This window comes from Carcharhinus amblyrhynchos, chromosome 12 (assembly GCF_965287045.1).
Source record: "Carcharhinus amblyrhynchos chromosome 12, sCarAmb.v2.hapA, whole genome shotgun sequence".
Lineage (NCBI taxonomy): Eukaryota > Metazoa > Chordata > Chondrichthyes > Carcharhiniformes > Carcharhinidae > Carcharhinus > Carcharhinus amblyrhynchos.
Genome location: NC_137335.1, coordinates 5,358,819 through 5,380,973, shown reverse-complemented (window position 1 = coordinate 5,380,973; position 22,155 = coordinate 5,358,819). Strand labels below are relative to the sequence as shown.

The 22,155-nt window shown below is 44.6% G+C and overlaps 1 protein-coding gene across 2 annotated transcripts in view; it reads left to right on the top strand.

Moving 5' to 3' along the window:
- macrod2 (mono-ADP ribosylhydrolase 2) overlaps positions 1 to 22,155 on the top strand; it is an 855,710-nt gene that overhangs the window by 159,916 nt on the left and 673,639 nt on the right. The gene's annotated exons all lie outside the window — the stretch shown is intronic.

The window sequence follows — 22,155 nt, the reverse complement described above, 5'->3', positions numbered from 1 at the left end:
AACCTGGGGCTTCTTCCTCTCCTGGCCTGCACTGCCAATGGGCATTTGGGGAGAGAGGAGGAGGAAGAAGGAATGGGTGTGTTTGTGTGTCCGCTTCATTCCCAGTTGCCATGTACTCGCTTTCCTTCTCTCTCTTTCTCCCTCACGTGCACGCTGATACTCCCTCTCAGCCACAGAAGCTCACATATACCTGCCCTCTCATCTGGACTCCCTCACTCCGTGCCCAAGCCTGCGAGGGTTAGGCATTTTTCAGCTGAGGAGGAGCCTACTCAGTGAGGCCATCAGGGCAGCACGGTGGTTGGCACAGTTGTCCCACAGCGCCAGAGATCCTGGTTCAATTCCGACCTCAGGTCACTGCCTGTGTGGAGTTTGCACATTCTCCCCATGTCTGCAGAGGTTTCCTCTGGGTGCTCTGGCTTCCTGCCACAGTCCAAAGATGTGTGGGTTAGGTTGATTGGTTATGCTAAATTGACTCTAGTGTCAGGGGACTAACGGGGTAAATATGTGAGGTTATGAGGATAGGGATTAGTGCAGACTCGATGGGCCAAATGGCCTCCTTCTGCACTGTAAGGATTCTATGATTTCTATGATCAGAAGCAAATGCGGGAGAGAAATGTGCTTAGAGGAGCAACTCCTTGCAGGTCCGAGACTTCCGCTTAGCTGTAGTTTGAACAGTGAGTTCACGGGCTAGATAGAGAGGCATGGCAGGCTGGCTTGTGGCCTGCAGACCATATGTTGGACATCCCTGATCTAAATCTCAGCACAGTGGTGAGGTTCAGTGTTCCCCACAGCTGGAGGCACATCTACATTGAACCTTTCAAACCCCTTCACTATTGTATAGACCTGTGTTCAGTCACTCTGTCAACTTTCAACCTGGAAGAATCCAAACCTGTTCGAACTTTCGTGATGATTATCACCTCTTGGTTCTGTACAAGTAATTCAGACATACCAAAGTCTGGACCAAATTGTAGAACCCTCATCGCCTCCACATAAAACCAGATGTTTTAACATGAGCCGTGCTCCTTAAGAAATAGTATTCGGAAGTTACATTATGAGATCCTGCTGTGTTGAGCAACCCAATTTCCAGATGGATATTTTCTGAGCAAATGCTACGTCTAAATATTAAAATCTTGGTGCACAGTTGTTGATTAAATTTGATGGCTGCACTGAATACAATATCTGTCTTACAACTGGCACTTGTTCACTAATAATGATGATTTTTAGACAAAGACCATTATGGGAATTCTACCGGAATCGGAGCAGGCAAAGGGTTGATGATGGGAAAGTCTGTTGACTTCAGGTGGGCTTTTCTGATCTCAGATCGAGTGACTTCATAAAATCCCACCCCATAACACCATAAAATATAGGAGCAGAATTAGGCCAACCAACCCATCGGAATTCCTCCTTATCTCGGTTCTCAGGCATTGTCTCCCAGCCTCCCAGCCGTTGACTCTGTCTACACTTCCCGTTGCCTCGAAAAGCAACCAGCATAATCAAGAAAGCATAATCAAGGACTCCATGCACCCTGCACATACTCTCCCACCTTCTTCTGTCGGGAAAAAGATACAAAAGTCAGGTTGCATACCAACCGACTCAAGAACAGCTTCTTCCCTGCTGCCATCAGAATTTTGAATGGACTTACCTTGCATTAAGTTGATCATTCCCTGCACCCTAGCTATGACTGCAACACTCTCTCTTTGCCTTCTTGATGAATGGTATGCTTTGTCTGTATAGTGCGCAAGAAACAATATTTTTCACTGCATACAAATATATGTAACAATAATAAATCAAATCAAATCAAATCAAAAGCACTTTTATTCTGAGGCTACGCCCTTGGATCCAAGTCCCCCCTTTGAATGGAAACAGCTTCCTCATGTCCACTCTAAAGGGCTTAGATTGTGTTTACTTCACAATCACACCTGAGTTGTTTTCAAAAAGCCAACCTAATTACCTTGGATGAGATTGGCTTGGAAAGAACTGGATGTGGTGTCAGTAACAGAATTACAATTGACGTCTTTAAAGTAAGTAAAGTTTATTTATTAGTCACAAGTAAGGTTACATTAACACTGCAATGAAAATCCCTTGGTCGCCACACTCCGGCGCCTGTTCGGGTACACCGAGGGACAATTTAGCATGGCCAATCTAACGTCTTTCAGACTTTGGGAGGAAACTGGAGCACCCGGAGGAAACCCGCGCGAACATGGGGAAAATATGTAGATTCCACGCAACAATGACCCAAGCCAGGAATCGCGCCCAGATCCCTGGTGCTGTGAGGCAGCAGTGTTAACTGCTGTGCCACCCAATCTTTGGATTCATCAGTTCACCCGACAGGGCGCTTTCAGAAGACCAAAGTCTGTTGCAAGTGATTCCACTTTCAGGTGGAGCATTGGCTTGATACCAAGTGCCACTGTCTCCTCGCTCCTTTCAGCTCTCCTCCAGCAAGGGAGGGATAAGGTATCCAGATTGCTGTGCGCTGCCTTGGCAGGGGCAGTGAGAGGATGTTAAACGCGCAGGACTTTCCTGGTGAGAATTAGAAGTTTCTGCCTGAGAGATACGGCAGTGTTGTGTCCACACCAACAGTGTGCGCAGCTCCACCCCTGGGCTGCTTCAGCAATGTGCCGGGGCATGAATTTAATTACCAAACTTAGCACCTGGGTAGGTTTCCTACATCGACAGTTACGAGTTGTGGGACTTCGAGTTTGCAAAACGCAACGTTGAAGTGAAGGAAAATTTTAATTAGTAAATAAAAGGTTTGCGATAGTTTGGAAAGTTCAGTTGGATTGGTTTAGTTTCTCTGCTAATGTGTAGATTTGTTCTCAAGAGTTTGCCCTGAATGTGAGGGAAGTATAGTACAAGGCTTTATGGCTAATTAAACCGTGCATATTTAGTCAATATCCATAAGATATAGGAGCAGAGTTAGGCCATTTGGCCCATTGAGTTTCCTCCGCCATTCGATCAAGGCTGATAAGTTTCTCAACCCCATTCTCCCACCTCTTCCACGTAACCTTTGATCCCCTTACCAATCAAGAACCTAACCTGCACATCTTTGAACACTAAGGGGCAATTTAGCATGGCCAATCCACCTAACCCCCACATCTTTGGACTGTAGATTAATCCTGTAGATTCCAAAACTCAGCCTACAAATTTCAGCTTCATTTCCAGTGGTGATTGGAGGGATGACGAGTGGGGTTTAAGTTGATTTTGTTTGCTCACAAAAGGCATCTTTTCCTTCGCACCTATTAAAAACTGTTTTTCAGAAAGTTTGCTTGCTGAGCAAAGTGTTAAGTTGTCAAACTGCTTCACGTTCGGTTGGGTTCCGAGTCCCTTGTTGTTTTGACGCCGCGGTTAGTCAGGTATGCCTACCCTGTTCATGTGAGAAATATTGCTTGAACGGACTTGCGGGCCTTCAGCAAGCTGGTGCTTTTTAAAATGATGGAAGGTGACCCTCGGAGGTTTGAACCTCGGCTTGTCTGGCGATGCTGGAGGCTGCGAGGAATGCGGCACGTCCGTCTGGACTACAGCTTTTGATCTTGCGTGGGCAGGATTGTACTTTCCTCCCTTGTGCCTTCGGTTTGCCTATGACCAGCGTGACACTCAAATAATGGCGTAGCTTCAGAAAGTTTCTCAGCATTGTCAGGTCAATCTGCGGTTGCCGTAGCTGCAGCTTAGATCCATGGGTCAGAGGGCAAACGGATTAATGATGTCAGACACATCTTTGAACCTTTTCAACACCATTTTATTGTGCACCAAGCAGCTGAGCACATTAGTTGTGACAAAAGGTTTTGATTGTTGCAAATAGGCAGATCTCTGGAGCCATTTTTTTTCCCCGATTGGAGCCTTGTGCTGTCACATAGGAATGCACAAGAGAGAGGGAGGAGAGCATGACCATCAGCCACAACCTGTTCGATTCGCTGTGGCAAGGAGCAAACTTCGTGTGCAAGTGGGAAGACAGCTAATCTCGTGTGGGGAATTGGGTGGCACAGCAGTTAGCACTGCTGACTCACAGTGCCAGGGCCCCAGGTTCGATTCCTGGCCTTGGGTCACTGCCTGTGTGGAGTCTGCACCTTCTCCCCATGTCTGCGTGGGTTTCCTCCAGGTGCTCCGGTTTCCTCCCACACTCCAAAGATGTGCTGGTTAGGTTGATTGGTTGTGCTAAATTGCTCCTTTGCGCCAGGGGGATTAGCAGGGTAAATATATGGGGTTATGGGGCTACGTGGGATTGTTGTCAGTGCAGGTTTGATGGGTCGAATGGCCCCTTTCTGCACTGTAGGGAATTCTGTGATTCTCTATGATCTCTCTCCTTCACTTTCCTGATCATCAGTAAGATGTCTCACAACACCAGGCTAAAGTCCAACAGGTTTATTTGGAATCACGAGCTTTCAGAACGCTGCTCCTTCATCAGGTGAGTGAAGCGGTAAGGCAATTGTGCCTTTGCCTATATATGCCGTGTTTGTGAACCCAATTCTCCATTGACCTGATGAAGGGGCAGTGCTCCGAAAGCTCGTGATTCCAAATAAACCTGTTGGACTTTAATCTGGTGTTGCGAGACTTCTTACTGTGCCCACCCCATTCCAAAGCCGGCATCTCCACATCCTGATCATTCCACTTATCCTTTGTTATGTTGGGCCATGGTATTTAAACATGGGTAAGTGGTGGGGTACAGTGAGCTCCGTTTCTCGGACAAGAAATATCCTTCAAGATGCAAGTACCTCCCTCTTCAAAGAATACTCATGAAAATGGCTTCTGGTCAGTCTAGTGCACAATTATATATTTTGGCCATTGTGCATCGCTATTAATGTTTTAAATGTAATATCTAGTTATTTATCTTGTAAAATCTTTGGTTTGAGGCTCAATTGCTTTTGCTTCATTATTTCACCTTGGGTTTCTTACTCCAATTGTGTTCATGCTGAAACTAGACGAGGAATAAATGTCTAGAGGTTTTTCTGCCCTTCAGGAAGGGATACAGTACAGTCTTGGTCTGGTCAGTTTTATAGATAACTTTTTCCTTTGTCATACTTTTTTTGCTTTCCACGTAAAGTTGTAGTAGCAGAAAGTGTCAATTGAGAGGAGGCACAGGTTCATGGTGAGTGAGGGAAAGTTTAAGGGAGATGTGTGGGGGACATTTTTCACACAGAGAGAGGTGGGTGCCTGGAACTCGCTGCCAAAAGTTAAAATTTACTTATTACTCACGAGTAGGCTTACATTAACACTGCAATGACGTTACTGTGAAAATCCCCTGGTCTCCACACACTGGCGCCTGTTCGGATACACTGAGGGAGAATTTAGCGTGGCCAGTGCACCTGACCAGCACGTCTTTGGACTTTAGGAGGAAACTGGAGCACCCAGAGGAAACAGGGAGAATGTGCAAACTCCACACAGACAGTGACCCAAGCCGGGAATTGAACCCCAGTCCCTGGTGCTGTGAAGCAGCAGTGTTCACCACTGTGCCTTTGTGCCTCCCAGAGGAGGCATTGGAAGCAGGCATATTAGCAACATTCACCTGGATGGGTACATGAATAGGGAGGGAATAGAGGGATACGAACCGAGTAAGGGCGGATGGTTTGTTTTTTTTTAGTTTTGGTAGTGCATCATGATAGGCACAGGCTTGGAGCGCCCAGGGACCTGTTCCTGTGCTGTACTGCTCTTTGTTCATTGAAAGGTGCTTGATGATACTTCCAAAATCCTAATGCATTCGTCACACCTTTCCACTTATTTGGCCAATGAGACTGTGGGAAGGAGGAATAGAAGCAGAATGCAAGAAGATGGTGGCATAGTGGTGATATCACTGGACCAGCCATACAGAAGCCTAAGCTAAAGCTTTAGGGACATGGATTCGAATCCCACCATGGCAGCTGATGGAATTTGAATTTGGTTCAATCTTTAAAAATAAAATTGAAATTGAAAGCTAATCTCAGGTGACCATGAAACTAATGTTACTTGTTGCAAAACTCCATCTTGTTCATTCAAGTTCTTTGGGCAAAGAAAGCTGATATTCTTACTGAAGTTCAGACCAGAACAGACCTAACCTGACCTATATGTGACTCCAGACTCTCAACAATGCCGTCGACTCTTAAGAGTTATAATCAATGGGCAGTAATTGCTGACTTTACCAGCAATATCCAGATCCCATGAAAGAATGAAAAATAGAAAATCAGCTTTGTGTTAACGTTTAAATTGGGTTAATATGTTAACATTGCAAAGGTTTTAGTCAAGATGCATTTATTTATACAAGGCACGGTAGCCATTTAGGATAGCAACTTAATTGTCATCTTCAGGGGCAGTTTATCGTGGCCAATCCATCTAACCCGCACATCTTTGGAATGTGGGAGGAAACTGGAGCACCCGGAGGAAACCCATGCAGACATGGGGAGAATGTGCAGACTCCACACGGACAGGTACCTGTGTTGAGGTTGTAGATGTTCCTTATACAGTCTAGTGATGCTGTGCTGAGCAGAGCTGTGCAAAGCACTCAAGTCTAAACATAGAGTCCTAATCCTTTCACATCACAAACACAAACATGAATGGTAGTTGAATTAAAATAACCAATAGGCCGTTTGGCCCCTTGAGCCTACTATGCCACTTAATATGATCATGGTGGCCAATCTTCCACATCAACTGGTGGACTAGGGCTGCTTTAATATTTACCTGAATCCCAATCCACATATCACTCATGATCTGTAAACTCATGCATATAATTATTCACCACCCCACCTGGACTTATGATGGTAACAGAATTTGTTTTTCATTAGATGTGGGTGTTCCTGGCAAGGCCAGCATTTGTTCCCTATCCCTAGTTGCCCTTGTACTGAGTGGCTTGCCAGGCCATTTCAGAGAGCAGTTTAGACTCAACTGCATTGCTTGTGGGGTCTGGACTCACACGTGGGCCAGATCACATCAGGACAGCTGATTTCCTCCCCATGAAAGACAGTGTGAACCAGATGGGTTTTTACGATCGTCGATGATGATTTTGTGGCTATCATTACCGAGACTAGCTCCTAACTCGAGATTTATCGATTGAATTTAAATTCCACCAGCTGTCGTGGTTGATTGGTTAGAAGTTAGCACCTGGCAGTTGAAATAGTGGTGATCATTTGAAATTTGGCTTTCTTGCATTTGTCCTGATGAGCTCAAGATGAAAAGTATTGGCAACCTTTACAGCAATGTTCAAATTCAGTCCTACCAAGCGACAGAGAATATCATCCCAACTCCGATGAATTCAAAACAAGCATGGCGACCTTTCTGGGGGTTCTGCTAGCTTTTAAAGTTTCAAAAACAGTTGCATAACTTAAAAGTATCTGGTAAAACATTCAACTTTGCTTGAAAAATGTAAAAGTGTAATTAATAGCCCAGGATATTAAAAGAACAGATACCGTGTTGATTGTTAAATATCTAAAAGATTGAAGCTTTATTGGTCTGGTCTTTACCAGAACCTTGTGTACCTCATTTTTAAGTTGAGCAAAGTTTCCTCACTTGTTTCTTCTTACCTTTCATTCAGTGGATGGCGTGATGGCTTTGGGTGGCAGAGTGGTTAGCACTGCTGCCTCACTGCGCCAGGGACCCAGGTTCAATTCCTGGCTTGGGTTGTGTGGAGTTTGCATGTTCTCCCTGTGTCTGTGTGGGTTTCCTCCGGGTGCTCCAGTTTCCCCCCACAGTCCAAAGATGTGTGGGTTAGGGGGATTGGCCATGCTAAATTGCCCCTTAGTGTCCCGGGATGCATAAGTTACAGGGATTAGCGGGTCAAATATGTAGGTTAATGGGATAAGGCCTAGGTGGAATTATAGTCGGTGCAGACTTGATGGGCCAAATGGCCTCCTTCTGCACTGTTGGGTTCCTATGTTCACTTTCTTTTGCTTGTTTCAGACTCGAGTGTGATATGTCTCTGAAATGATGTACTGTACGGCGCTGCACAGATGACGTTCATGAATATTGAAGCTTCCTAAAAAAATGTACTCTCCCTCCCGCGCGAGCGCACACGAGAATGAAACACATTTTAATTTATTTCAATTGTTTAGCAGCCCCACTGCTTCATAAACTGACCACAGCAATATAATAAAGCTCATTTTATTAATAAATAAACATTCCCTGAATAATTCAGCATTTTGGTTGGTTTATAGGTTTGAAATATGCAGGGAAATGAGTGGTTTGCTGCAGTATGAAGCTCTGAGCTAACCACACCCGAGGTCCTTCTTCCTCCATTAAACCCTGAAGTCTGTGAATTCTTTTCGGCACTGTGTAATCCGATTTCTTTCCGCTCGAAAGGAGGCAGGAAGACATGGTCATCCCTGCCTCCGACATGTGTTTGATCATCTCAGTAAAAGGTTCAACCGTCCCACGATCACTTGGATTTGTTCCTTTTAATGAGTGGGGGACCTCAGTCTTGTGACACGTGTGACCACAGTCTGGAACATGTGTGACGAGATGGGAGGGGATGGAAAAGTGCAGTTGATGCGAAAGATCGGTCATCATGATCGTACTGAATGGCATAGTAGGCTCATGGAGCCTGATGATTATTTTAATTGGCCAATCATTCATGTTGTGTTTGTGATGCCAAAGGATTTGGACACTCTGTTTAGACTTGAGTGCTTTGTATGTCCCTGCTCAGCACAGCATCACTAGACTGCATAAGGAACCTCTTCAACCTCAACACAGATACCTGTCTGTGTGGAGTTTGCACGTTCTCTCCATTGTCAGCTTGGGTTTCCGCTGGGTGCTTCGGTTCCCTCTCGTACTCCAAAGATGTGTAGGGTAGGTGGATCGGCCATGCTAAATTGCCCATTAGTGTCCCAAGATTAGAGGACAGTATGTGGGGTTGCGGGGATAGGGCCTTGGTAAGTTGCTCAATGGGCCGAATGGGGAGGTGGATTGGCCATGCTAAATTGCTCCTCAGTGCCCAAAAGGTTAGAGGGATTAGTGGGCTAATTACAAGGGGTTATGGGGATAGGGCCTGGGTGGGATGCTCGTTCGGAGTGTTGGAGGCTGAATGGCCTCCTCCTGCACTGTGGGCTTTCTATGATTCTATGAATTTGGTCACTCCTGTCTTAGAGCTTTTCTGTAACACACAATATTGCAGTTATCTGTATAGTTTGTCACCTGTCATAAGGGATAATAACTAATTCCCTAATCTCTAATTCACTAGTTTAGTGTTACATTAAAATATATTAATCTAAGATGATGCACTGAATTACCTAAATCTTTATTTTTAATTTTACAATTCAAAATGGGTGTAATTTGCAATGTTTTTTTTGTACATGTGGCTTTTTTTGACTTCAAGATGTGCAGTCTGAAGAGCAGTCAAAATTCTCCCACCCCAGTTCTCCTTGACATTTCTTTAATTCCATCTTCAACAGCTGCCTGAGCATTTGCAAATTCCCCTGTGACCTGAAGTCTTCTCTTTCTCATTTTCTGTCCAAACTGGACTCTGGAGAAGAGAAGGCTGAGGGGTCAGGGTTGGCGATCTGGAAGAGGACTTTAAGGTTGTGAAGGGATTTGGAATCAGTGGCTGTGGGGAAGACTTTTTCACCCGAGGAGACCACCGCAACAGAAGGCCAGAAAGATCAGGCAGACAATATTAAATCCAGTTGGGAATCCAGAAGAAATTTCTTTGCCTAGAAAGCAGTGTGCAACTGAATATCACAAAGAAAAATCAAAACAATTAGTTTGGCTGTATTTAAAGGGAAGCTAGATAAACATATGGGGGAGAAAGGAACACGAGATTATGCTGACAAGGTGAGATAAGTAGACTCATGTGAAGCATAAACACTGGTATGTGCCACTTGGGTTAAATGGTCCATTGCTGTACTACAAATACTTTACAACAGAGTACAACAATCTGAGAATTAACATTTCTTCCACATGTGGTACAGCTTGTACAGAAATGTAGACACATGCTCCTAACTCATTTCAGATGGGCAGGCATATGCACGTAGATCGGATACTCAGCAGATTAAATTGACTAACGAAACATGTTTATGGTTTCAGGTATAATTGTAAAACGCAGAGAATTAGAATAACCTCAGTACAAAGCGGCGATGATATGTAACAGATAGTTCACCAGAGCTCATGTCAGCCCTTGTTTGGGTTGTTGGGATCACTTTCTGGATGAAGACCAAGCCCTCATTGCCAGCATGGTGAATGCAGAAAGTCTAGTCTTCACATGCCCCCTTAGGAAGAGAGCGCTACCTTGAGTCATATTCCTCTGATTAGGGGTTTCACATTCAATTACTGAGACAAATACTCATAGTATTCTTTTGTCTGAAAAACCTTCAGAGTCCAACAAAACTGAGGAACAATAGAAAGACTGTGGCCTTTTGTTATAAAAGGCAACTTAATTCATCTGACGTGGCTAGTAATTTTACCTAAGAAATTAAATTTTGGTGATATTGCCAACCGAAAGTATAATTGCTTAAACACTAAATTTACAAGATTATGGAAAGTTCATTATTCTTTAATAGTATAAACGTTTATTTGATTCCAATCATTTTTCATTTTATCAAAACTGGAAGCTATTGTGTTCTTTTTTAAGCTTATTTAATAGTGTCACAAGTAGGTTTATATTAACACAGCAATAAAGTTACTGTGAAAATCCCCTAGTCGTCACATTCTGGCGCCTGTTCTGGTACATTGAGGGAGAATTTAGCACGGCCAGTGCACCTAACCCGCGCGTCTTTTGCACTGTGGGAGGAAACTGGAACACCTGGAGGAAACCCACACAGACATGGGGAGAACATGCAGACTCCACAGTGACCCAAGCTGGAATTGAACCCGGGTCCCTGGCACAGTGAGGCAGCAGTGCTAACCACTGTATCACCGTACCACTGGTGGCTTGCTACTGTTACTTGCTATTATTAACCATCTCTTCCCTAAGACTCACTTCTCCCAACAAGTGTAAGGAATTTCCTTTATCACTGAAATAAAAACCATGAGTTTAACCACTTTGTTTGCTTCACCTCCCCGCCACATTCCTTGCCCACTGACTCAAACTCTCGTCTCAATCCGAAAGACCACCTACTTCCATCTCTTTGCCTGCCTTGCTGTAACTCTCTTTCATGACCTCCAAGTTCAGTGCTCTGATGCTTTCTACGTTTATTTACCAACCTTTGCCCTCAATTCATCCAAAATTTCATGAGTTGTATCTTTTTCAGCATCATCTCCCCTCGTCCAAAACCTTTGCTATCATTCACCTGCAGTAGCTGATTCCTCAGTTCACCATATTGAACGGTCTTGTCCCTGTGTTTCACTTTCTCCTTGACCTCTTTCTATGTCGATACCAGTACTAACCTTCTCTTCCCCCCCAATTACTCTGTCCTCCCACTTCATTTCCCCCCAACAAACTCGCAAAAGGGCAGCACGGTGGTTAGCACTGCCGCTTCACAGCGCCAGGGAACTGGGTTCGATTCCTGGCTTGGGTCACTGTCTGTGCAGAGTCTGCACGTTCTCCCCGTGCCTGTGTGGGTTTCCTCCGGGTGCTCCAGTTTCCTCCCACAGTCCAAAGATGTGCGGGTTAGGTGGATTGGCTAAATTGCCCCTTAGTGTCAGGGGGACTAGCTAGGGTAAATACATGGGGTTATGGGGATAGAGTCTGAGGGAGATTGTGTTCAGTGCAGACTCAATGGCCTCCTTTTGCACTGTAGGATTCTGTGGTTCTGTGAAGAAACTCTACTCATCTGATCATTGGAACCTTGTTTGAATCCTCTTCTCTTCACTCTGCCTCACCATCAGGGATGGTGCCTTCGGTTACCCGACCCAATGGTCTTGGAACACAGTTTAGTACCTGTTTGCTCCCAGGTTATCCTTTTAATTTGACATGAGCAGAAGCATTGATGCAGGATTTGCCTTGCAGAATCTGTCTGGGTATGCTTTTATACCGAGTAGCCAAGGAGAGTGGAGGGGGAGGTGGTCTCCAAGACTGAAGTACTGGCGATCAAATACTGTTGTGATTTTTAAAAAAAAATGTCCTGTCATTTATGATTGACTAAACAAGACATGGAAGCAATTGAAGCATCCAGCATGGATAAGCAGAAGTGAAGGCTGACGGCTTTCTGTAGCAGGGGAGTAGAACTGACCCTGGACTTCTAAACTCCCTCATTATCAACATAATCTTAGCAGAGGTCAAAACTCTCAGCGCATTCTGCTGCAGGCTAGTCGAAACCGGCAAGCTACCAAATTTTCAAATGTTGGAACTCCAGTTTGGGCTGCTTTTGTTTCTTTTGTGCAGATGCTCCTGTGATGTTGAATGACATTCCCTCACGTTCCCATAGCTTAAAATAAAATGAGGCGGCCTGATAATTATGTCACGGGTTCACAATGTGGAAATTATTACTGACTTCAGAAGTGGAGAGGGGTTGGAAACCTAGAGGTTAAGTTTTTGCACAAAGGATCGCAAAATTCCAACTACAAAGAGCTTTGTTTGACTCTCATGCTGATGAGTAAATGCCGAGCTTATCAATTATGAAAAGAAAGCGAATTTCTAAGCTTGCCAGATGTGTGCAAGCAGATGCAGTTCTTGAGCTGGTGCAAATTCAAGTAAGTTTTCACATGATTAATTGTGTATTGTTGGAAAGCAAGAGCACCTTTATGGGGATGAGAAAAATATCAACCATGATTGAATGGCGGAGCAGACCTGATGGGCCGAGTGGCCTAATTCTGCTCCTATGTCTTATGGTCTTTAATTGAGGAAAACTTTGTTCATTCTCTGGACATGGGCAACGCTGGCTGGCCAGCGTTTGTTGCCCATCCCGAGTTGCCCTTGGAGGGTAGTTGAGAGTCACCTGCTTTGCTGTGGCTCTGCAGTCGCGTGTAGGCCAGACCGAGTAAGGAGGCAGATTTCCTTCTCTAAAGGATATTAGTGAACCAGTTGGGGTTTTACAATAATTGACAATGCTTTCATGGTCATCAGTAAATTCTTAATTTTTTTCCTCGAATTCATATTCCACCATCTGCCGTGGTGGGATTTGAAATTGGGTCCCCCGAACGTTAGCCGAGTTTCTGGATGAATAGTCTAGCAATAATCCCACTAACTAAGCCATCACCTCCCTTGGATTAAATGGCCAAGTTTCATGCTTTAGAGATACCAATCATTTTATATACGTTTGCTATTCAGTCACAGAAGCTGAGGCTCATGTTCTAAGGACCCGCATGGTCTAATCATCAGTCAAAATGAGTCAGAGGCTGAGAATTCTGCAGTGAGTAATTCTTCTCCTGATTTCCCCAAAGGCTATCCACCATATCCAAGGCACAAGTCAGGAGTGAGGTGGCCTGGACATTGCTTGTCGCAGCTCCAACAAGCTCAGTGCCATCCAAGACAAAGCAGCCCACTTGACTGGCACACCGTCACCACCTTCAATTTTCACTTCCTCCACCACCGACACACAGTAAGATCTAAACGCTGCAGTAACTCAGCAAGGCTCATTCGGCAGCACCTTCCAAATACGTGATCTCTACTGCCTCGAAGAACAAGCAAGAAGTTTCACAACACCAGGTTAAAGTCCAACAAATTTATTTGGTAGCACGAGCTTTTGGAGCGTTGCTCCTCCATCAGGTGGACTGTGCAAAGATCCGTTGACCTCGGGCGGGATTTTCCAGTGTGGCCGGAAAATCCGCCCTTGGTTTGTGAATCTGTGTTAATCTTGGGTGAAGTGCGCAGAATCTCTTTTATTGGTTAATTTATCTTTTTTTTTAAACAGCAGTCTGTAAAGACCAGTCAATCTTTTCAGCCATTGCTCTGCTTTTGAGTAGCTCTTACAGAGAACAGACAGGGAGACAGTAGGTTGAATGGAATTCTATAAATAACAGCGAGTCACAGCAAAATGGATTGTAATGTAGAGAGACCACTTGTCCAGTTTTATTCCGGACAGCCTGGTTTTCAGCTGGTCTATACCTTGTGCAGTACCGGACACCTTTGATGTCTGGTATTTTTAATTTGTAATAATTCATCTCCCTGTTGCTAAAGCAGCTGTGCACTGGTGCTGAGCCTCACTATTACCTGCTGTTGCTATGTTAGCAGCACTTACACCTCTGTGTAGGGTTCCGTCCCTACTTTACGGACTTGAATACATAACCTAGTACTCAAGTTATAAATCCCTCCATGGTGTCGTCCCATCTGACCTTTATAACCTCCCCTTGCCCTTCATTCACTTGTATAGCTTTCCCCTGATGATATTCTTCATTTGAAAGCACTGCATTCACCATTGCAGCACTCATTTGAAATTACATCATGCTGGCCTGAATGTAATTTTTTTATTATGTGGGGGTTAGCAGGCTTTCTGTCACTCTTGAGCTCAAGTCAGTGAGACATCAGAATAGGTGATCAAACACTAGCGGCATGATGGCACAATGGTTAGCACTGTTGCCTCTCAGCACCAGGGACCCGGGTTCAATTCCCAGCTTGGGTCACTGTCTGTGTGGAGTCTGCACGTTCTCCCCCTGTCTGCGTGGATTTCCTCCGGGTGTGGCAGTTTTCCCCCACAGTCCGAAAGACATGCATCGGCTGTGCTAAGTATCTCCCTCAGTGTTCACTTGCACAGGCATTGGAGTGTGGCGACTAGAGGGGTTTTCACAGTAACTTCATTGCGGGGTTACTGTAAGTCTAGTTGTGATACTAATAAATAATAAAGGTCGAAGAAGCAACGTTTCAGGAGGAGGAGTGAAAGAGAGTTTGAGAGGCAAAAGGTTGGGGGGGGTTGGGTTTGCAATTGCAGAGTTTGTGGCCCAGGCAATTGCAGGCTTGCTTGAATTGTATGTACTGTCATTAAATGAGTGACATTAATTTGTTTAATGTGTGCAGCAGTGGATTCGGTGAACCAGTCTGATCCTAGCAATGTTAACACCCGTAAAAGTCGCCTCTCCTAAAGAGCTACATTCATTTTGTCATTTGCAATTTTTTTATGCGTCTAATGTGTTTGCTTACTGCTTCTTATCATTTATGTTTGGGAGACGTTTTGTTGGCAGTTTTCATAACAGGCTCATTTTCCATGTAATTTAAAACTAACGCAGGACTGAGGAGTTGGCATTTTAACCTTTACCTTTGAGTTAAATTCCATATTACTTAGAACAACAAAGAACCTAAATGGCGCCTTAAAGCCTTAATTTGTGTCGAACAGGTATTGGTTACTGTATCCAGTTCCATGTTGGACATCTTTCTTTGCGTCTCAAATCTTTTATTTAAAGGTTTCTTTCCCCCCACCTTCATTTCCTTCTGAAAGTACTGATTCTTGGTTACAGTTCCACAGGCGACGGCCGCCCTTGTTCACGCAGCTCTTTGTCAGGTCGCCTGGATGGTGAGTCTCCTAGTTTTTAGGAGCCAAAGCTGGTGCTGTTTTCATCCCCTGTCCATGAGCATGCACACTTCAGTAGAGTTCACTGGAATTGCAGAAAGGGAAGGTGTGCTGAATTTTTGTTGAAGCCTAAAGTGTTGGAGAGAAAAGGTAACGGACTTCTATCGAGGAGGGGACAAAGGTGATTGATGAGGGAAGAGCAGTGGATGCTGCCTACATGGATTTTAATAAGGCTTTGGACTTGGTCCCTCATAATAGGCTCATCCAGAAGATTAAGATGCACGGGATCCGCAGTGACTTGGCCGCTTGGATTCAGAATTGGCTTGCCCATGGAAGTCAGACAGCGGTGGTGGAAAGGTGTTTTTCTGGCTGGAGGTCCGTGACTAGTAATCTTCCGCAGGGATCTGTACTGGGACCTCTGCTGTTTGTGGTATATATAAATGACTTGGATGAGATGGGTGGGTTAGTAAGTTTGCAGACGACGCACAGAAAGGTGGAATTGAGAATAGTGTAGAAAGTTGTCAAAGGATACAGTGGGATATGGATCAGTTGCAGATATAGGAGGGGAAACAGCAGATGGAGTTTAATCCGGGCATGTGTGATGTGCTGCACTTTGGGAGCTCAAATATTAAGGGTGAGTGTACAGTTAATGGCAGGACCCTGAACAGCATTGATGTACAGAGGGATCTCGGGGTTTTAAGTCTGTAGCTCCCCGAAATTTGCCACCCAGGTAAAGAAGGTATATGCCATGCTTGCTTTTATTGGTTGGGGCATTGAGTACAAGAGTTACCATGTCATGTTTCAGGTTTTTAAAACTTTGGTTAGGTCGCACTCAATTCTGGCCACCCCATTACAGGAAGGATGTGGAGGCTTTGGAGAGGATGTAGAAGAGGTTTACCAGGATGCTGCCTGGATTCGAGAGTATGAGCTGTAAGGAGAGGCTGGAGAAACTAAGTTTGTTTTCTCTGGAGCAGCGGAGACTGAGGGGAGACCTGATTGAGGTCTGTATAATTGTGAGAGGCATAGATAGGGTTGACAGTCAGAATCTTTCTCCCAGAGTTGAAATGCCTAAAACTAGGGGGCATGCAATTAATGTGAGAGGGGGAAAGTTCAAGGAAGATGTGAGGGGCAAGTTTTTACAGAGCAGTACGTGTCTGTAACGTGCTGCCAGGAGTGGTAGTGGAGGCAGATTCTAAAGGGGCCTTTAGATAAGGACATGAATATGCAAGGAATAGAGGGATATGGACCAAGGGCAGGCAGAAGGGATTGGTTTAATTTGGCGTCATGTTTGACACAATATTGTGAGCCGAAGGGCCTGTTCCTGTGCTATACTGTTCTATATTCTATGTACTCTATGGAGGAGAATCTGCTGTTTCTCCTCCAATATTCACAACCACCAAAGTAACTTTCCCTGAACCTTTGTGTCATCTCCCTTAGCAGCCAGAGTGAGATCAGCTCAATGTGCAATGAACCCACAATCCTGCAGTCTCATGTGGCCTTTTGCCTCACTCTTTCTCAGGAAAGTTTCATTGAAACTAGAGGTCAATTTAAGACTCCTAAGCTGCGATGGCCAGATTTTATGTTACAGACAGTGAAGATATTCTGGATTAAGAGACCAAGGTAGGTGGAGGGAGTCAAAATGCAGATGTTTAATCATGGCAGAACAGGCTGGAAGGGTTGAATGGCCACCTCCTGTTCTGATAAAGGAAGAGATTGAGCACACATTTGAAAGATTGCATCTGAAAAATTCATCCTATGATATCTTTTTATTAGACTATTTATCAGTGTCACGAGTAGGCTTACATTAACACTGCAATGAAGTTACTGTGAAAATCCCCTCGTTGCCACACTCCGGCACCTGTTTGGATACACTGAGGGAGAATTTATAGTCATACATGTTTACGGCACAGAAACAGGCCCCTCGGCCCAATTTGTCCATGCTGCCCAAGTTTTTATCGGTAAGCTATTCCCAATTGCCTGTGTATGGCCTGTATCCATCTTACCCGCGTAACTAGCCATGTTTAGCATGGCCGAGGCACCTAATCAGCATGTCTTTCAGATTGTGGGGGGAGTACCCGGAAGAAACCCACGCAGACACGGGGACAACGTGCAGACTCCACGCAGACAGTGACCCAAGCCGAGATTCAACCCGGATCCTTGGCGCAGTGAGGCAGCAGTGCTAACCACCGTGCTGCCCTATGTGTGGAATTATCTTCTGAAAATTAAATTTAACCTTGTTTAATCAATATGGAAGACAGTGGGCTGTAATTAGAAACTTGTGTGGCTGAATTTATATCATCCTATGGTATGTTGCAACTTGTAAGATACCGCAATATCCCCCTCATCGGACTTGTTTTACTTGGAAGTTCAAGTCTGCTAGTTTATCTTTAGTCATGTTTGAAGGAGGTTATGTAATCATTTATTGGGAAAATGATGACGCAGCTAACATTAAATGCTTTGGCATCGAAAATGGGAAAGTCTTGACAGTCATGCTCCAAATAACATTCGGCATTTTGACAGCATCAAGGTTAGTTTTTAAGTGTTTGTCTTTAAAAAGATGCGTGATGCCTATTTTTGGAAGTTGGATGCAGATTGATGTTTAATTTATTGATGATGGAAGAAAGAAGCCCTGGTGGTGGATAAGGAAAGGAGATTTAGACACCAAGATGCAACAGTTAAGCCTTCACCCGGTCATGGCTTTCAGTGGAATTAATTAAAACGGGGCACTCATTGTCGTGGTCCCTCAAAATATTCCATTCCAACCTGATTCTTGCTGAACTGCAGGTGATCTCTGTGTCTCTGTCTCCGACCTCTCTTGAGCAGGGAAAATTACACTTTAATTGCAAGTCAATCAAAGTCAGGAATTAAGTGGAAAATGTAGAGCAGAGTCGGTTGGCAAGGTAAGTGTTCGATTTGAAAAGAGGCGAAGACAGCCATTGGAACATTTAGCAGAATTGGGGCATCCTTCAGGCTTAGATATCAGTTGCTGTTTTAGACTATCTCTGTTTGGGGCACTAATAGTCTTGTAAGTTGGTATGAGAATTTGCTCCATCCTCATCACAGCCACATATAAATACATTCTTTCTAAAGATAATGAAACACTCCAAGTACCGCAAGCCATTGTTGTTCTGTTCGTTGACACTGAAAGTGTACAGATAGGAAAGAATTTCTAATTTGAACTTGACACTAATGGTGGAGTGTTTAACCTGTAATAGCAAGAAGTCTCACAACGTCAGGTTAAAGTCCAAGAGGTTTATTTGGAACCATGAGCTTGCGGAACGTTGCTCCTTTATCAGGTGAGTGGAGTCCACTAAGTCGACTCACCTGATGAAGAAGCAGTGCTCCGAAAGCTTGTGATTCCAAATAAACCTCTTGGATTTTAACTTGGTATTGTGAGACTTCTTACTGTGTCCACCCCAGTCCAATGCCGGCATCTCCACATCTTAACCTGGAATGATATTTTGTTTTCTCACGGAACGGAGCTACCATCCAAATGCCTTGTGTGAATTTTCTGAATCCTTTGAGAAACGGGCCAGAATTTTCTGACTGTTCGCGCCGGCGGGATTTCTCCCAGCCAAATTTTCCACCTTCACTGCAGCGGGAAGTGTGGCGTGAGCAGGTGGTAAGATCATGCCCCTGTTTTAAAAAAGTCACATTTCATGTCAGGTTTTTCCAGACTTTGTTTCAAGGAATTTGATTTGATTTGATTTGATTTATTATTGTCACATGTATCAGCGTACAGTGAAAGGTATTGTTTCTTGCGCACTATACAGACAAAGTATATCGTTCATAGAGAAGGAAAGGAGAGGGTGCAGAATGTAGTGTTACAGTCATAGCTAGGGTGTAGAGAAAGATCAGCTTAATGCAAGGTAGGTCCATTCAAAAGTCTGATGGAAGCACGGAAGAAGCTGTTCTTGAGTCGTTTGACACGAGAGGTCTGTCATTTCCAAAACGCTCTGAAATGGCACACTTGATTTGTGTCGGTGTGGTTAGTATGGAAGTCTTTTATGAATGTAACCAAAGGAAAGAAGGTTTCCTGAATGCTAGCCCATAGGACTAGCATATGATACTGAGGTTTTGCCACAAAGAAGTACTCTTGTGCGTTATGAAAGCAATCAATCTGTTGAAAGCCCCACAAAGGCCTTCCTATTATATTCAACTATTTCAGTGTAATACAATATTTCAGTGACATTTCCAATTCTGCCGGTAACTAAATTAAATTTCAAACATGTAAGCTAGGATGAAAACTGGAACTGGAGCAGCAGTATTCCAGTCTACTGCAAGCAACAGAACTTTTTCTATTGCTACCCAAGGGGAGAGGCAATGGTCTTGTGGTATTATCGTTAGACTATTAATCCAGAAATTCAGCTAGTTTTCTTGGGACCCATCACGGCAGATGATGGAATTTGAATTCAATAAAAAAAATCTAGAATTAAAAATCTACTGATGACCAGATAACCATTATCGATTGTTGGAAAAACTCATCTGATTCACTAATGTCCTTTAGGGAAGGAAATCTGCGGCCTTTACTTAGTCTGGCCTACATGTGACTCCAGAGCCACAGCAATGTGGTTGACTCTCAACTGCCTTCCAAGGGGAATTAGGGATGGGCAATAAATGCTGGCCAGCCAGCAACGTCAATGTCCCATGAATGAATAAAAAAAAACGGTGGAAGCATTCAACCTCGGTTTTGCTAGAAACCTTCATCTGTTTGATCATTAAGAATTCAGCTAGCTCACCAAGCCTTCAAATCATTGTCAAATCCCTCCATACTCAAAAAATACATCTTGATCTCCGTCTTCAATGTTATTGGATTGGTGAGGATCCATGAGGTAGAGAATTCCAAAACTCTCAAACTCTCCAACCGGAGAACTTTCTCCTCCTCTCAGCCCTTGTTGACCAAGTACATTCTGATTCCTAATTCTAGGGTTCCTCAGTCAGTGAGAGACAGCTGCTATGGGCAGAATCTTCTGGTCCCAACAGCTGGGGGAACCGTGGCAGCCAGGGCAACTTATTTTGGCACGAGGCCAATAATCATTTTCTCGACGGTTGGATGAACTGTCGGAATGGGATTCTTGGGACTTTGATGACAGGTTAAAGAACTTCTCAATAACCAGTGTCGGGAAGCCCTTGTGTATGCATTAGCACCTTGTGCATGCCCAGTAAAAGGGGGAAGTTAGAATGTTCACTTCTCAGACTGCACAGATATGTATCTGGCAAGTTTCTCTTCCTCTGTTTTGAGGTCAGTATGTGTTGCTTTTGCCGCCTTGAGGAGGGGACCATTGATAACTTGACCCACATGGGTGCCAGTAACTCAAGCTGTGTGAAAGCTGGAAGGGGGATGTTTCGGGTGGAGGGTGGGAGCAGAGGCGGGATCTGAGAGGCAAACTGAGGAGAAGGGGAACGGGAGAGACTGTCCTTTAAATAAGGCACCCAGACCATCAAGCCCACGAGGTAAGGGAAAGGAGTGGAACTTCCTGCCAGCTTCCACCATAAGATTCGCTGTGCTCCTCGTGGATGTATGAGTAATAAGCTGAACAGACTGGGAGTGGTATGGTGGCACAGTGATTAGCAACGCTGCCTCGCAGCACCAGGGACTCGGGTTCAATTCCTGTCTTGGGTCACTGTCTGTGTGGAGTCTGTATGTTCTCCTCATGTCTGCGCGGGATTCCTCCGGGTGCTTCAGTTTCCTCCCACACTCCAAAGATGTGCAGGATAGGTTGGCTATCCATGCTAAGTTGCCCCTTAGAGTCCAAGATGTGTAGGTTAGGGGTAAATACGTGGGGATACGCGGATAGGGCCTGGTTAAGCTGCTCTCTTGGAGGGTCAGTGCAAACTTGATGGGCCGAATAACCTCCTCCTGCACTGTAGGAAATGTATGGCTGTATGATTGAAATTGTGTGTGATTAGAAGACCCATCCCATTACCACGCCACCGCCCCCCCCTCCACACCCACCAGAGTAGAAGATTTCGTCCTATCTACCCTGCCTCACAGTTTCAGAATCTTGTGTTAAAATACATCCTGCATCCTCCGAAACTTTGGAGAATATCAAACTCTCCCCCTGATCAGACACCCCCCTCACTGCTGAAATCAGTCTGTTGATTCTTTGGTGTACCTCCTTCCGAGGCACTTACACTATCCGCCTTGGGCCAGGAGCCGGGAACTGTATACAACACCCCGCAGGTTCAGTCACACCAAAGCCCCGTATAATGTTCTTTGGCACTGCCAGTTGTTGTGGCGTTCCCCAGTTACTTTTACTCAGTGTTGGAGTGCTGCCCGTTTGCATCCAGGAGTGAAAAGGATGCTGGCGCTCATCAAATTAAAGAAACAGAACGGAGCATGAACTGTACATGTAGCAGATTGAAAACCCAGTGCAAAATATCAAATTCTTCCAGGAGCTTCTTGGCAAGGACTAGAAATGATCTGTTTACTTTTCAGAAATGATGTGGTAGAAATATAAGGAGTAAAAAAAAAACCCCACTGCAGCTGCTAGTAATCTGGAATAAAAACCATTGTTGTGGGAAAATGTAGGACTTGCCAAGGAGTCTGTCTGTTCTTTTTTTTCTGGTGCTGAATGAATAACTGTTCTTTTCTGTCCCTACATATAAAGTTCTGGGAGATTGAAAGGGATTGACGGGGTAGATAGAAAAGTTTAAAGTTTATTTACTAGTGTCACAAATAAGGCTTACATTAACGCTGCAATGAAGTTACTGTGAAAATCCTCTAGTCGTCATATTCTGGCGCCTGTTTGGGTACACTGAGGGAGAATTTAGCACAGCAAATCCACCTAACCAGCCCTGACCATCATGCTCCCCCCCCCACCCCCCCACCCTCAGCCCTAACTCCTCTTGCAAGCTCCACCCCATCTTCCCCCTCCCCCAC